Below are 16122 nucleotides of genomic sequence, written 5' to 3'. Positions count from 1 at the left end.
TAGCGTTTCTTCGGGATCCTTGTCCTTCCTTTTACCACTACCCCTCTTTGAAAAACACCAGTTGCTGTGAACTTGACTCCACCGCAGGGGGCCTCGTTTGTGTTAACCTGGCACTGTGCTCCCTGGTTTTCCCTGGTGGATTATTCCGACGCAGACTGCCAGGTCTTTCTGCTGAAGTGACGCTGGGGGATCTTGAACCACCAATTTTTTGGTTATTGTCCAGTGTTAACCGTGCACCACACAGGGACTCCTTACCAAGCTTAGCTCCTTGAAGACACACATTCTCGGTATATGATTTTGATTTTTCTATTTAACCTTTCAAAATTTTCCCAAAGCAGTCAGTCTCCTCTTGCTCTGGTGTATTTAGGGTTCCAAACTCTGAACCTCTATAATTAGAACATCCTTAATTTCTGCTCTGTTTTTATATTTTCTTCCATTTGAAGAGCAACTCAGTGACTTTTAACATTGCTTAATTGTAATTTAATAGCTTGGATCATTTTGTCCCCCTTTGTTTGAAATGAATTTATATATCATTAAAGAACCCAAATCCACTTCGGGTTTGTTTTTCCTTATTTCACAGCCACTCGGACTGCTGTTCAGATCTGAGGATTAAGGAAACTGGGGGTTTCTAAAGCTGTGAGCCTGATTCTTTCTTTTTCTCCTTCTTCCTTTTTAAAACTTTATTTATTTTGGGTTTTAAAGAAAAACATATTAGCTCTCTCTCTCTCACTCACTCTCACTCTCTCACACTCTCACTCTCTCACTCTCTCTCGCTCTCATTCCTTGATCATCAGACCAAGGAACACCTCCATTTGCAAGCTACATTACCTGTGGGACACCTAACCTAAAAAAAAAAAAAAGAAAAACATATTCTATGTAGTTTCACAATCGATCTCATCAAATCAAATCAGTAATAGCATATTTCAAACCCCCCGCCCCAATGTGTTCTGTCTTGTTTTCTTCCTCCTTTCTTTCCCCCCTCCCTCTCTAATTTCCTGTGCCTCCCCTCTCCCCGGCCTCCTTGTAGTCTTCAAAGTGTTACCCTTTGGTGGGAAAACCCCTTTCCCCTCTTTGTTTTACCTTGGATCCTTTTGGTAGGTGCACTTGTTTCTTTTCAGAGGCCCCCTTTCCACCACAACTGGCTTTTAAAAAAATCAAAGTTATTTTTAAAAAAGAATGAATGCAAAACATAAACAGGCATCCGCAGCAGTTTTGCTTACAAAGTCAGTAACAGCTATAGGTTTTATTTTCCTGTTACACATTTCTACTCCATAAGCTGTCTCCATGGTTATTTCTTTATCCAAATAAATCCATTCTACGTATGGCATGCAAGACTTTCTTTCTTTCTGGTCCAATATGCAAGCCTTTTTCCACGCTACTTAGTTGAACTGTTCAGAGTATTAGCCAGTCCCATCGATTCATCATTCCATGTTACATCCATCAACACACACCTCTGTGAGTGGCCATAAAATGGTTTATCAGCTATAAGCAGGCACATCAGTTGTCCTTTCTGAAGATCACCTGCTTTAGAGGTGTCAACGGGAACATAGTCTGCTCTTGACTTCCTGTTACTTCGCTCCTGAGGAAGAGTCAAGGTGGAGTCTCTCCTCTTCTGACTGGTGCTTCTTCCTGTGTACCTTCTCCCTGCACCACCCCGATTACTCCCACCCACTCCAAGAAGCTGCTGTTCCAGCGGCCTGCCTCCCCTTTGCTGTGAGTTGCTGTCCTTCCTGGCCTCTGTACCCTCCCAACACCCTTTTAACTGGAGATGTGACAAGACCAGGGACACTTAATGACTAGATTGCTGATGGACCTGGGGACAACTCTTTGCTGCAGGGGATGGCATGTCTTCTTTGACCCCCAGTCCCCAAACTGCTCGGGGCACTTTCCCAGTTTAAAGTAGATACAGACAAGTGCTTCACCCCTCATGTCAGGGTACCAACACCACTTCTTCAGCTGCCCTGGTTAAGAGACACCTCTCCAGTACAGAGAACTTCTGTTTTTCCTGGACTGTATTGCTTGGGTAGAAGTTGTCTGGCTTATTGGCTGGAATAGCTGAGCCTATGTAATCTTGAAAGGTAATTAGGCTATAAATGCTCAGCAGACCCACTTGTTTCACTTGTTTCAAACCCAAAACCTACACCCACAGCCAATGACCCAATTCTGACTCAGTGATCCTCTGTAAGGGTTCCAGACTGAGTCTTTCTCCCTGAGCAGCTTAGGGGTTTCAACCATTGACTTGGGATTAGCCCCCCCAACGCCTAACCACAGTGCCCCTAGAGTTCATTTCAAGCTGTTAGGGAATAATTTGGAGTTCATTGTACCAGGTCAGACTGTTAATCAAGGTGTCTATATAGAGGTTTCTGAAAAGATTGTGTAACAGAGTGTGACCAAAAAAGGCCTGATTTGTGGCAGGCGGGGGACTGGTTTTGCTAACATGACAACGCACCTGTTCACACAACCATCTCAGTGAGCCAGTTTTTGGCAAAAACAGCATGCCTCTCTTGCCCCACCCTATCTTACTCACCTGGCCTTGCTCTGTGCGACTTCTTTTTGTTTCCATGAATGAAGAGGGACATGGAAGGACAGCGATTTGATGGCACAGAAGAGGTGAAGAAAAAAAAGAAGGGAGGTGCTGTCAGCCATCCAAACAGATGAGCTTGAAAATTATTTCCAAGAATGGCATCACAGATACAGAGCTTTGAAAAGAATAGTGCATTTTTGTGGGGTACTCCCTCATATTTATATACATCGGAGCCATTGTGGTGTGGTGGTTATGAGTTGGACTGTGATCCACATTGTCAGCAGTTTGAAACCACCAACAGCTCTCTGGGAGAAAGACTGGGATTTCTACTCCCATAGACAGTTATAATCTCAGAAACCCATGGGGATCGCATTGTCTTGATGGCAGTGAGTTTGGGTTATATATGTTCATGTTATGCCTTTCATTTCTCTGGATGTATAGTAAATAGAGGGATTGCTGGGTTATATGGTATTTCTAGTTCCAACCTTTTAAGAAAGCACCATAACATTGTCTTTCTTTCTTTCTTTCTTTCTTTCTTTCTTTCTTTCTTTCTTTCTTTCTTTCTTTCTTTCTTTCTTTCTTTCTTTCTTTCTTCCTTCCTTCCTTCCTTCCTTCCTCACTGTAAACCTTTATTGGCCTTTTGGAAACAGGGACATATTTGCCAGGAAGGATGATCCCATCATCCTTCTGCTGGAATCAGTGCTTAGCCTCCTCTTTCCCGGTTCTGAGTTTGTCCTGTATGGAGGCCGTTCTGTACTTCTTGGTCACAGTGATGCAGCCTGACCTCCCAAGCACCACATGAAAGTCCAGACCGTGGATACTGATGCTAGGGTCATAATTAATCCCCAAATCGATGTGTTCCTGGATCCCAAATCCAAAGTCTCCCATATCAGAGAAGTTTTTTCCCCCATAATTTGTAATCCCACACCTTTAGACCTTGCTCTGAGATTTTTATCACGTTGGCCCTGCCAGTGGACAGCAATTTTTAAAATTTCTCCTAATGCCAAAGGATCTGACCATGTGTCTGGCTTTGGAGAAGCTAGCGGCTGGCCTGTGCACTGCCCGGGTCAGCCTGTCTCCACCCTCTGCCACACAGATGTTGAGGCAGAACTTTTCAATGCGAAGCTCCCGCACGGGGTTCTCTTTCACCCCTCGATTCTGCCTGGGCGTTGTCTATAGTAGCACCTTGTATAGTCCCGCCAGCAGTGTTTGGGGTTCCAGTTTTTGTTTAGCCTAGTCATCATTGGTTGTTTTCTGAACTTTGCTATTAATCCCAGCTTGAGCTCTTTCGCTGTTTTAATTTACATCTAAAGGCTAAAGATCATGTTTCATATGGTTTTTTGGCCACTTGAATGTCTTTTTTGGTGAAGTAGCTGCCCACTTTACAATTTGGATTGCCTCTTTCTTGTTGAGGAGTTGAAGTGGTTTAGCGATTCGTCCCTGTTTCCTCCATTGTTGGCTCCCTCCACCCCCAATTTTCCCGGTCTGTGGGTTTGAACTCTTTTGATGAAGCCTTTTGATGTGCATAAATGTTTAATGTTTAGGAAGCCCAAATTAATGAATAATTAATAATTAGTTTGTCTTCAGTCACTTGTATCTTTTAAAGTATGCTTAATAGTCTATTAATGCCACTTATCAGGGCCCCTATTTTTCTTTGATGATTTTTATATGTCTAGGTTTTACATTTAGGTTTTTAATCCATCTGTTTTTCCAGCACTACTTGATTAACAGACGGTCTTCCCTATTCAACAAGTTTTGTCTTGTTTTTATAGGTGCCCACAGCTGGACTGATTTCTTCCTCGGTTCTCAATTCGGTTTAATTTACGTGTCTGTTATTCTATCCGTTCTAGGCGATTTGGACTACTGTGGCTGTGTGGTGGGCTTTGAGATGGGAAGTGGAAGGCCTCCGTGTTTGTTCTTCTGTAGTAGTGCTTTGCTTATCTGAATCTCTTTCCATGTAAAGCTGGTGGTTCATTTTTCTACCTCTTTAAAGAATGATCTTGGAATCTGGATATCTGCAGAAAACTTTGGGTAATATGGTTAATATTGAAAACTTTGGGTAATCCTGAAAAATGACTTTTTCGTGATGTTAAGGCATTTTATCCATGAGCATGGACTATTCTTCTACAGATGTCAGTCTCGTCGTCAATGGTTTAAGATAGTTTTATTTTATTTCTATGGGTCTTTTGTTTCTCTAGTCAGACCTACTCCTACATATTTCATCTTTGAGTGGCTATTGTTTCCCTGATTTCCTTTTCCGAGTTCTCTTGGTTAGCATAAGAGAAGCTGACTGCTTTTTGTATGGTGGTTTTATACCGTGCAACTTTGTCGAAAGAATATTTCCATTAGTTTCAGGATTTTCTTGCAGAGGCTCTGGGATTTTCTACATATAGGATCATATCATCTATAAATAGAATTTTCTTCTGCCAGGTTGGATGCCAGAACTTCCTTTCCTTGCCCTATTGTTTTGTGTAAGACTTCTAGCACGATATTGCACAGCAGTGGTGGTAAAGGGCATCGCGCTCTACAGTCACAAGGAGAATGCCTACAGCTTCTCTCCATTTTGACTAATGTCCTTATGTTGAACAATTTCCCCTTGCGCCTTATATTTGAATGTCAGTGTTTTCGTGGTGGTTCAATTTTATGCCAATTTGATGGTACTTGTGTGGAGGTAGGGGTGAGGTCCAAACTGTCAATCAGATGGTAACCTGGTGATGCCTCCTCCTCTTTGGGGGAGTGGCCTTTTTATAAGTGAGACAGTAAGAACTTCTTTCTCTGTTGCCCTTCACCTTCCTCTTTGCTCAGATTCTGTGTCTGCCTCCTGGGGTGACCTCATGGGGGTTACCAGCCCCGAGAGCTGCAGAAACCCTGCCATTTGTCCACTGGCCTTCATTCCCCCTGACTTTGTAGTCAGCCTGTGAGCTCCCTGCTTCCTGCTTCTGTTTTTTCCCCCAAGGTTTTTCTGTTTATTTTAATTTTTTTAATTTAATCATTTTATTGGGGGCTTGTACAATTCTTATCAGAATCCATACATACATCCATGTGTCAAGAACATATGTACATTTGTTGCCATCATCATTCTCAAAATATTTGCCTTCTACTTGAGCCCTTAATATCTGCTGCTCATTTTCCCCCTCCCTCCCTACTGCCCCCTACCTCATGAACGCTTCATTATTCATAAATTATTATTATTTTGCCATCTATCACACTGTCTGATGTTCTGCTTTATCAGCTCGCAGCTATATGAATCTGAAAAGGGAGCTGGCTAGCATTGGACCCAAAGAGTCGAACGAGGCTGGGATGCCTTCTTGATATAAAGTTCTTTCATATATATATATAGTGTCATGGCTTTTGTTTCTCCTGAAAACCCAGCCCAACAGAGTTTTATCACACAGAGTTTAGTTGCTGGATCTTGATAAACGCCTTTTCTATATGGTTCTATCCCTTTGTTTTGTGTATGTAGTGGATTATGGTGATTGTATTTCTAATGTTGGACCATCTTTGCTTGGCTGGTATAACTCCCAATTAGTTTTGGTGTATTGATGTATTATTATTATTTTTTATATATCGAATTTGATTTGCTAGGATTTAGTTGAGAATTTTTGCATCTATATTCATGGGGAATGTTGCTTTATAATATTGGTTTTGTGTTTTTTGAACATATGTTGGCATCATCTTTTAAAAATCACTTCATTCGGGGTTCACACAACTCTTATCACAATCCATACATCCATCAATTGTGTAAAGCACATTTGTACATTCATTGCCCTCATTGTTCTCAAAACATTTGCTTTCCATTTAAGCCCTTGGCATCGGCTCTTCACTCCCACCCCTCATAATATTGTTTTTTAGTGATGTCTTTGTCTGATGTCAGGGAAGCTGCCTGAGCTTAGACAATTTTTTCCGAGTTAGTACTTTCTGTGCTTTACTTAAGCTAGTTTTACTTTTATGAAATATATATTTAGACATTTCGATTCTGCTAGGTAATTTTTTAGATTAATAAAATATTTTAAATGCCATTATCTATGTATCTATATCTATATACAAGTGTGGGGGGGTATTATCTATGTAGCTTGTGTGTGAAAACTATTTTATTATCTATTTGTTTGTCTATATATCTATGTTACTATCTATCTATGTGTGCTACTATCTATCTTTATTTCCTTTCTGTGCCTATACGTATGTCTATGTATGTCTGTGTATATTTACGTGTGTCTCTTTTCCCCCTTCTCTCCTATACCTTCCTCCTTCTCCAGCATATCTGTAACTATAAAAGTCTGCTTCTCTTTGGTATGAAATTATTTTCTTTTATAATAGTGATCTTGTTCAGTATTTATCTTTATGGAATGGCTAACTTTGTTGAACATAATGTATTCCAGATTCGTCCATGTCATGAGGTGTGTGACAGTTTCGTCATTGTTCCTTAGGGAGGCATAACATTCCATTATTTGTATATGTACCAAAATTTAACCATTCCTACATAGATGGACTGCAGCCCTGGGGGTGTGGTGGTTATGTGCCGCGCAGTGATCCTCATGGTCGGCAGTTTGAAACCACCAGCAGATATTCAGAGAAAGACTGGGATTTCTATTTTCCTAAACAGTTATAGTCTCAGACACCCACAGGGAGTCTCTATGAGTCAGCAGTGACTCAATGGCAGTGAAATGCAGATGGGCATGTTGATTGCTTCCATCTTTTTGCTCTTGTGCATAGTGCTGCACAAGTATGATTATATCTGCTCGTGTTTTATTCTTTATTTTGGAGGAGATGGACTGCATGGATATATTGCTGGGCCACATGGTATTTCTGTGCGTATTTGTGGAAGGAAGCATGATCCTGCTTTCTACATTCTCATCAGCAGTGCACAAGGGTGTTAGTCATTTTACATTCTCTCGAGCACGTTTATTTTCTGTATTTACTTTAAAATTGCTATCAGTGCCAGTGTGAAGTGGTATCTCATCATTGTTTTAATTTACATTTCTCTTATAGATAGCCATCATGTTTATGGTTCTGGGCTCTCTGTCTGAAAAACACCTCTTAGCATTTCTTGGACATTTGGTCTAATTTGTAGGAGTTCATCAAATTTATATTAATCTGGAGATGTACTAATTTCACCACCATAGTTGAAGAAAAATTTTACTTGGTATAAAATTCCTGGTTGGTAATTAAAAACATTATTTTCATAATTCACTATATGCCATCCCATTACCTTCTTGCCCATACAGTTTCTGCCTACACACTATAACTTGGCCTTATTGGTTGTTCTTTGTCATAACTTATTGTTTTTTATGAGATATTTTCAGGGTTTTTTTCCCCATACCTTTGATTTTGGAAAATTTAGTTATGAGATGTGTGTTAATCTGGGTACTTTAGAGAAACAAATCCAGAGAAACTCATGTATAAGAGAGAGTTTTGTATAAAGGTTAAATGCATATCAAGAAAATATCCCAACCCAGTGCTGCCCAAGCCCACAACTCCAACATTAATCCATATGCCCGACACCAATCCACAAAGTCCTCCTCCATCTCACAAAACACACACTATGATGCCGACTGCAGGAGGAAAGCCAAATCAGTGAATGTGTAAGCATCTCAGCACTTGCAGGGGTCTCCACACGGCTGCTCCAGCACCCTGGGCTGCATCAGGGTAAGTTTGGGTAGCTTCTCCTTGGGAATTTCTTGTAGGAAGTCAGCCTTGCAAGCTGAAGCAGGGAATTGGCTAAGGCAGCTGCACCCTGGGGTCCGACCATCACAAGAGACCCAAGAGACCTGAGAACCTGAAAGGCGAGGCTCACGGAGTAATTTATCTCTCTGCCCTTCAATTAACCCCACCTGTGTTTATCAGCCAGGTTGGCACAATGAACTAATTCAATATGTCTTGGTAATTTTCCTTTTGGAGTCTATCTTATTTGGGGTTGAATGCCTATGTCCTCGTTTTTACTAGTACTAGGGAAATCTTTTTTCTAACAACACTGACAATTTTCTCTGTGCTTTAAAAAAATTCTCTTCCTGCTTTGTCACACAGACTTTTCAGTCTTTGTTGTTGTTTTTGCTTCTTGCTTCAATTCCACCCTCACCACCACCACCCTCCCATTGTTCCTCTAGCACAGTGGTTCTCAACCTGTGGGTTACAACCTTCGAATGACCCTTTCACAGGGGTCAGCCAATTCATAATAATATCAAAATTACAATTATGAAGTAGCCACAAAAATAATTTCATGGTTTGGGGGTCACCACAACATGAGAAACTGTATTAAAGGGTTGTGGCATTAGGAAGGTTGAGAACCACTGCTCTAGCAGATTAGTATTGAGAGATTTGTCTCCAATGTCACTAATTTGGTCTTCTAATGATTTAGTTCTAATTATTTGCCCTTTCATATTTCTGAAATTTTAATGCTCAACATTTGGATTTCTATCTGCTGTTCTATTTCTAAGTTTTCATTTATTTTGTTAGTTTGTTTCTTATAGTACATTCTTTAATATTTCTAAAGCTTTGTCTGTGTTTTCCTTTATTTAACCTGAGCTTTCTTGATTTCCTCTCAAGTAATTAAAATTACCTTCATATAAACTGTTTAAAAATGGTACCAGGTATTTACAATACTGTTTCTTCCTCACAAACATTTTCTGACTCTGTATTTTGGTCACTTGTTTGAGTCACTTATTTTCTTTCTTCATGCCAACTGAAGCCATCTCTTGTCTCCGAGACATGGGAGTGTATTGATGCTTAATTGGTTATTGTATGTGCAGAGACCTGGTGATAGAAAGCCTAAAAGGAAGAATATACTCAGCATATACCAAATTGAAAGAAATAAAGAAAACATTCAAATCTTGAGTTCAAATAGTGAAGGGCTACATAGGCAAAATATTGAATTATGTAGGAAGCATCAAAATAAAGTGGAAGGAGTATACAGTTACTCTACCAAAAAATTGGTTGGCATTCGACTATTCCCAGAGGTAGCATGTGATCAATAACCAATGGTATTGCAAGAGGTTCAAGCTTCACTGAAGGCAAAATCACAAAGCAAGGCTTCAGAAATGTGTGGGTTATCAATTGGCATGTTTCAATAAGCAGGCGATGCATAGGAAGTATTCCCTTGCATATTCCAAGAAACTGAGAAGGCAGACTGTGTCCATTCCAAAGGAAAGTGACCCAGCAGAGGGCCAAAGTATTGCACATGCAAGTAAGATGCTGCTGTGGACAAAGCATCAAGGATGGCTGCAACAACACATCCATAGGGAACTGCCAGAATTCAAGCTGGACTCAGAAGAGGGCACGGAACGAGGGTTATTATCATTGTGCAGATACTCAGATAGTTCTTGGTGGAAAGAAGACCATCAAGATGTTTACTATGGTTTATTGGCGATGCAAAAGCATTTGGTTGTGTGAATCACAATAAACTATGGTTCATGTTGAAAGAATGGGAATTCTAGAACACTTCATTGTGCAAGGCAGAACATGTACACGGAACAAGAAGCAATCCTTTGAACAAAACAAAGGAGTATTGCTTAGTTTCAAATCAGGGATGACATGCATTAGAGTTGTATCCTTTCACCCCATACTTTTTAATCTGTATGCTAAAGCAAATAATCTGAGATGCTGGACTGTATGTGACTAATCAGGATCTGAGGAAGCCTTATTAACAACTTTCAACGTGCATATGATGCAACTTTGAGGAGGACTTGAAACACTTGATGAAGGTTAAGAACTGTGGCCTTCATTGTGGATTGCAGTTCAATGTGCAGTTCAAGTTCAATGTCAAGACAACAAAAATCCTTATAACCAGACCCACAGACAACATCATGTTAAATGGATAAATGATTGAAGTAGTCAGGGATTTAATTTTCCTTGGGTTCACTATCAATATTCATGGAAGCAGCAGTCAAGAAATCAAGCTACATATTTCATTGGGCAAATTTGCTGCAAAAGTCTCTTTCCAGTGTTAAAGAGAGAAGATGTCACGTTACTCCAATCCAAGCCATGATATTTCCAATTGCCTCATATGCATGTGAAAATTAGATAACCAATAAGGAAGACTACCGAGGAAATGATGTATTTGATTAATGGTGTTAGCAATGAATATTGAAACTAACATGGACTACCAGAAAAACAAACATTTATTCTGGATGAAGTGTAACCAAAATAATTAGAAGTGAGGATGGCAAAACTATGTGTCACATACTTTAGACATGTTGCCAGGAAGACCAGAACCCTTGGGAAGGACATCATTCTTGGTGAAGTAGAGGGTGAGTGAAAAGAGGAAGATCCTGAGTGGATCGGATTGACACATTGTCTGCAATAATGTGCTCGAGTATAACAAAAATTGTGAGGAGGGGGCAGGACTAGGCAGTGTGTTTTTGTTGTTGTGCATTATTAGACCACTATAAATTGGAACTGAGTTGGTAGCACCTAGAACGATACGTGTTCTTAAGCATTCACTACCTGTATGATAGAAATTACGTGTATGATAGAAACTACATGTATGATAGAAAATGGGAGTGTGTGCGTGCTTCTCAATTCCCTGTCCACGTAGTGCAGTTGAGGATGAGTTTGCTTGGGGTTGTCTGTTGCCTATCTTTAATCATGTGATACACAAGTGGGTAGTGGGTAGTAGGTATGGATGTGTTTGGGTCGTGTGGGCAGTTTCTATCTCCTACCGGGAGGAACATGGAAAAAATGAAGGCAGAAGAGCAATCAAGCACACATCATCCTTCAAATAATAATAATAATGTAAAGAAAAGAAAGGGAAGCAAGCAAGCAACAAAGAAAAAATTGTTAATAGCTATGAAAGGGGAAAGGAAAATGTAATAAAATTAGGGGCTGGGAAAGAAGAGAGAATCATAAAGGGAAAGAGTAAGAAAGAAAAAGAAAAGAAGGTAAATAAGAAAAGACCAACAGAAGAAAAGTATGAAATCAAAGGTAAGAAAACATACAAGGGAAGGGAAAGAAAAGGAAGGCAACAATAATTAAAGGGACTATCTGTGTATGTGAAGTCTCAGGCAGGGGACAGGACTAGGGGAGGGATAGGGCCCAGAGAGAACACTATGGGTGTAGGGCATGCCCCATGGGTCAGTGCCTCTGACAGCCAAGAAGGTCATGGGCCTATTGTGAGGCACCCAAATGGCCAGTCCTAGACTAAGGTCCTGCTGTTGGACCAGAGACAGGAGTAGGAGTGGGCAGAGAAGCTGGTAACGGAAGGAACTCTTACCTGCTCAGGGATGACTTGGGGCAGGCTGCCCATCTAGCACTGTGTATGCATTCTGCCAGCTCAGGGAGTCAGTTGTCCATGTGCTTTTAGACAGCACATGAACTGCTCCTTACTTCCACAAGGGGTTGGTGCTGGCGGAAAGCGTAGCCTTGCAAGGCTGAGGTGTCCTCCCTGCAAAGGGAAGGCTTCAGCCCCAAAGGATGAGCTGGGGAGTAGAGCAGAGCAAAACAACATGTAGGCTGCTTGTGAGCACCTGTGAGAATTTCCCCAGGTCCCCCAGACACTGAAGGGAGGCACAGGGGTTTGACATATCGTGCTAAGTGCTGGGGAGTCCAGAGTCTGAAATATAGATCGTCATTCTAATATAACGCATTCGTATCCCTAACTCAGTGGGGTCTGGAGAGGTCTGGCTTATAAGAACACTTGTTCAGTGCTGGGCTCCGGAAAATGATGGTGAGGTGGGCTCTTGGCCATCATGTAGCCTTGGCAAAGGTTTCCATGAGTGCTTGGAGATATATGCACACTCATCAATGTGTACACGAGGCATAGAACTATACATATAGATATACATCATTTTAAGACATTGCCTTAGGGTTTTTACTTTCAGGATCGTGGATAAGATCAAGGTCTCTGGAATTCTGAGTATAGATATAAACACACACACACACAAAGTGGAGGATCATGGGGTACTCATCTGGCATAGGCTGCTGGAAAGACATTGGGCAGAGCTGAGGACAGAGTACAGGGCAAAGTCACTTGGCAGGAACTCCATTGTAGATTAACCCTGTGAGTTTCTCAAGGTGTCTGGGCATCCAGAGGATTCGAATAAAGACTCATGCCAAGGACAAAGGTGATTCAGTGTCCAGGGGCCAGTCAGGCACCCTACTCAGGCTCTCCAGTTTACCTGACATTGTTCCCCAACATCCAGGCAGATTGTAGACCAGACTTCGGGCAGCTGGAGCCCCCACTTCTGCCCCTTCTTTAGGCTCAGGAGGCCACTGGTTGTGCTTAAGTGTAGTCCACATACCTGCTTAAGCTTTCCTCTTAATCTTCTGTCTAAAACAATGGCTTAGCCATAGGAATGACTTTAACGATGGTGCAGAACTGGGCAGTGTTTTGTTCTATTGCACATAGAGGTTATGAGTTGCAACTGACTTGGTAGCACCTAGAAACAACGTCACCAACAGGGAGCTGATTCCTAAAGGAGCTGGTAGTTGAGCCAAGTGCTTAACCAGATGCCTTTTCACTAGAGAAAGTTGCTAGTATTCCCCCCCCCTTTTTTTTTGCAGTGTGAACAATGCTCTAGAACAGTGGTTCTCAACCTGTGGGTCGTGACCCCTTTGGGGATTGAATGACCCTTTCACAGGGCTTGCCCGATTCATAACAGTAGCAAAATTACAGTTATGAATTAGCAACAAAAATAATTTTATGGTGGGGGGGGGTGTCACCACAGCACGAGGAAGTGTATTAGGAAGGTTGAGAGCCACTGCTCTAGAAGATAGTTGGCTGTAATGATGTGTCTAGGTTGCACCAATCATTAAAGCGATACATTCCCTCCTATACTGGTATCCTTAGTCTTTCCTCGCCTTCAAAATCATATCTGGCAAGGAAATAAAGTTTTTTCCCTAAGTATAATTCTCAGCTGACTGTTGGGCCTGGACACCATCAGGATAAATCAGCCTACTCCTGCCCACCTCTTATCCATTTTAAAGGACATTAACTTCCTGTTTTAAATGAGCTCACTGAGACACCTTTAAAGACCAAGCAATGGACGGGACTCCCAGCAATTCTAAATCCAACACTGGCAGCCACCCAGGCGAATTTCCCACTAAAATTAAGAACGTTTTTCTGTGTATGAAATCCAGAATAGGTAAATCTAGAGCGGCAGTAACTGGATTAATGGTTCCTTGGGGGTATGGCAGGGAAGGTTGGAGGGGTGTAGGGTGGCGCGGGGAGTGGGAAGCTAATGAGGATGAGTGGTGAATGCTGCTTGATGGTAGCAGAGGCTGGGAATCATTTACTCCATTGGGCCAACAGGTCAGTGGACCAGCAGTGCGGGTGGAGGGGCTCACTTCAGAATGGCTGAGCTCTGTGAGATGAGTGCTCGCTCGCCGCTGGTAATTAGACTTGGACATGCCACCCATGTCTACCCACCTGCTCTTTACAATCTCTCAACGTATCTTCCACCTAGGTCTATACGCCTTGCAGGTGATGCTTCCTTCTCTTTAACCCTTCCCTGAACAGTTCTGTGCTTTTCAAATACTTTGTCAAAATGGCAATTTTGACCATTCTCAAGGGACTCAAATTATGTTCATTTTAAACCTTCTTTGGGTTTGGAGAATAAAAAGAACTCTGAAGGGAAAGATCAGGGCTATTATGAAGTTTCCTAATGAACTTCTCATAAGAGAGCCTTTGCTAATCTCAAAGAATAAACAGATACATTGTCATTATGAAAAAAAAATTCCTCCGCACAACTTTTCTGATCTTTTTTTCTCAACAATGCAGTGTTCTATTTTCTTAGAACTTCTTCATATCAAGGGTCATGGTCTTCCTGTGTCCTTCAAGGAAATCTCGCGAGATTATCCCTTTAGAATCCCCAAACACAGTTGCCCTACCCCTCGGAGTTAGCCTCTGTTTTACATTTAGCTAGCCCAGTAGATCTCCTTCGAAACCATTACTTTGAATAGTTTCTTGGAAGGTACTCTGTGTTAGTCTGGGTTGACTAGAGAAACAAATTCATAGACATGTGTGTAAGAGAGAGGTTTTTTTTTTGAGATTGTAATGTTTTTTATTGGTTGTTTTTTTTCTCTCACATTTTTAAAAAAAAATTTATTAGGGGCTCATACAAATCTTATCACAGTCCATTCATATACATACATCAATTGTATAAAGCACATCTGTACATTCTTTGCCCTAATCATTTTTTTTCTCCTCTTTTCTTTTTTTACATTTTATTAGGGACTCATACAACTCTTATCACAATCCATACATATACATACATCAATTGTACAAAGCACATCCATACATTCCCTGCCCCAATCATTCTCAAAGCATTTGCTCTCCACTTAAGCCCTTTGCATCAGGTCCTCTTTTTTTTCCCCTCCCTCCCCTCTCCCCCCTCCCTCATGTGCCCTTGGTAATTTATACATCGTTATTTTGTCATATCTTGCCCTATCCGGAGTCTCCCTTCCCCCCCTTCTCTGCTGTCCCTCTCCCAGGGAAGAGGTCACATGTAGATCCTTGTAATCAGTTCCCCCTTTCCAACCCACTCACCCTCCACTCTCCCAGCATCGCCCCTCACACCCTTGGTCCTGAAGGTATCATCCACCCTGGTTTCCCTGTGCCTCCAGCCCTCATATGTACCAGTGTACAGCCTCTGCCCTATCCAGCCCTGCAAGGTATAATTCGGATCATGGTAGTTGGGGGGAGGAAGCATCCAGGATCTGGGGGAAAGCTGTGTTCTTCATCAGTACTACCTCACACCCTGACTGACCCATCTCCTCTCCTAAACCCCTCTATGAGGGGATCTCCATTGGCCGACACTTGGGCCTTGGGTCTCCACTCTTCACTTCCCCCTTCACTTAATATGGTATATATATATATATATATATATATATATATATATATACATATACACATACATACACACATACACATACATACACACACATATATATACATACACACACATATATCTTTTTTTTTTTTTGCATAATGCCTTATACCTGGTCCCTTGGCACCTCATGATCGCACTGGCCAGTGTGCTTCTTCCATGTGGGCTTTTTTGCTTCTGAGCTGTATGGCCGCTTGTTCACCTTCAAGTCTTTAAGACCCCAGACACTATCTCTGTTGATAGCCGGGCACCATCAGCTTTCTTCACCACATTTGCTTATGCACCCTTTTGTCTTCAGCGATCCTATCATGGAGGTGTGCAGTCAATGATATGATTTTTTGTTCTTTGATGCCTGGTAACTGATCCCTTTGGGACCACTCGATCACACAGGCTGCTGTGTTCTTCCATGTGGGCTTTGCTGCTTCTGAGCTAGATGGCCGCTTGTTTATCTTCAAGCCTTTAAGACCCCAATCACTATCTCTTTTGATAGCCGGGCACCATCAGCTTTCTTCACCACATTTACTTGTTCATCCCCTTTGGCTCCAGCAGTTGTGTCGGGAGAGTGAGCATCATAGAGTTCCAATTTAATAAAAGAAGGTATTCATGCATTGAGGGAGTGTTTGCGTAGAGGCCCAAGGTCCTTCCGCCACCTTAATACTTAACCTATAAATATAGACACATAGCTCTATTTCCCCATCCTCCTATATATATTTGCATGTACATGTCTTTGTCTAGACCTCCATAAATGCCCTTTGACTCCTAGCTCTTTCCTCCATCTCC

The 16122-nt window shown here is 41.7% G+C and overlaps 1 pseudogene; it reads right to left on the bottom strand.

Moving 5' to 3' along the window:
* Nucleotides 1-1930: 1930 nt before the first annotated feature.
* Nucleotides 1931-16122, bottom strand: part of LOC142440432 (large ribosomal subunit protein uL5-like) — a 99323-nt pseudogene continuing 85131 nt past the window's right edge.

This window comes from Tenrec ecaudatus, chromosome 1 (genome assembly GCF_050624435.1).
Source record: "Tenrec ecaudatus isolate mTenEca1 chromosome 1, mTenEca1.hap1, whole genome shotgun sequence".
Lineage (NCBI taxonomy): Eukaryota > Metazoa > Chordata > Mammalia > Afrosoricida > Tenrecidae > Tenrec > Tenrec ecaudatus.
This window is presented reverse-complemented; position numbering and strand designations above follow the sequence as displayed.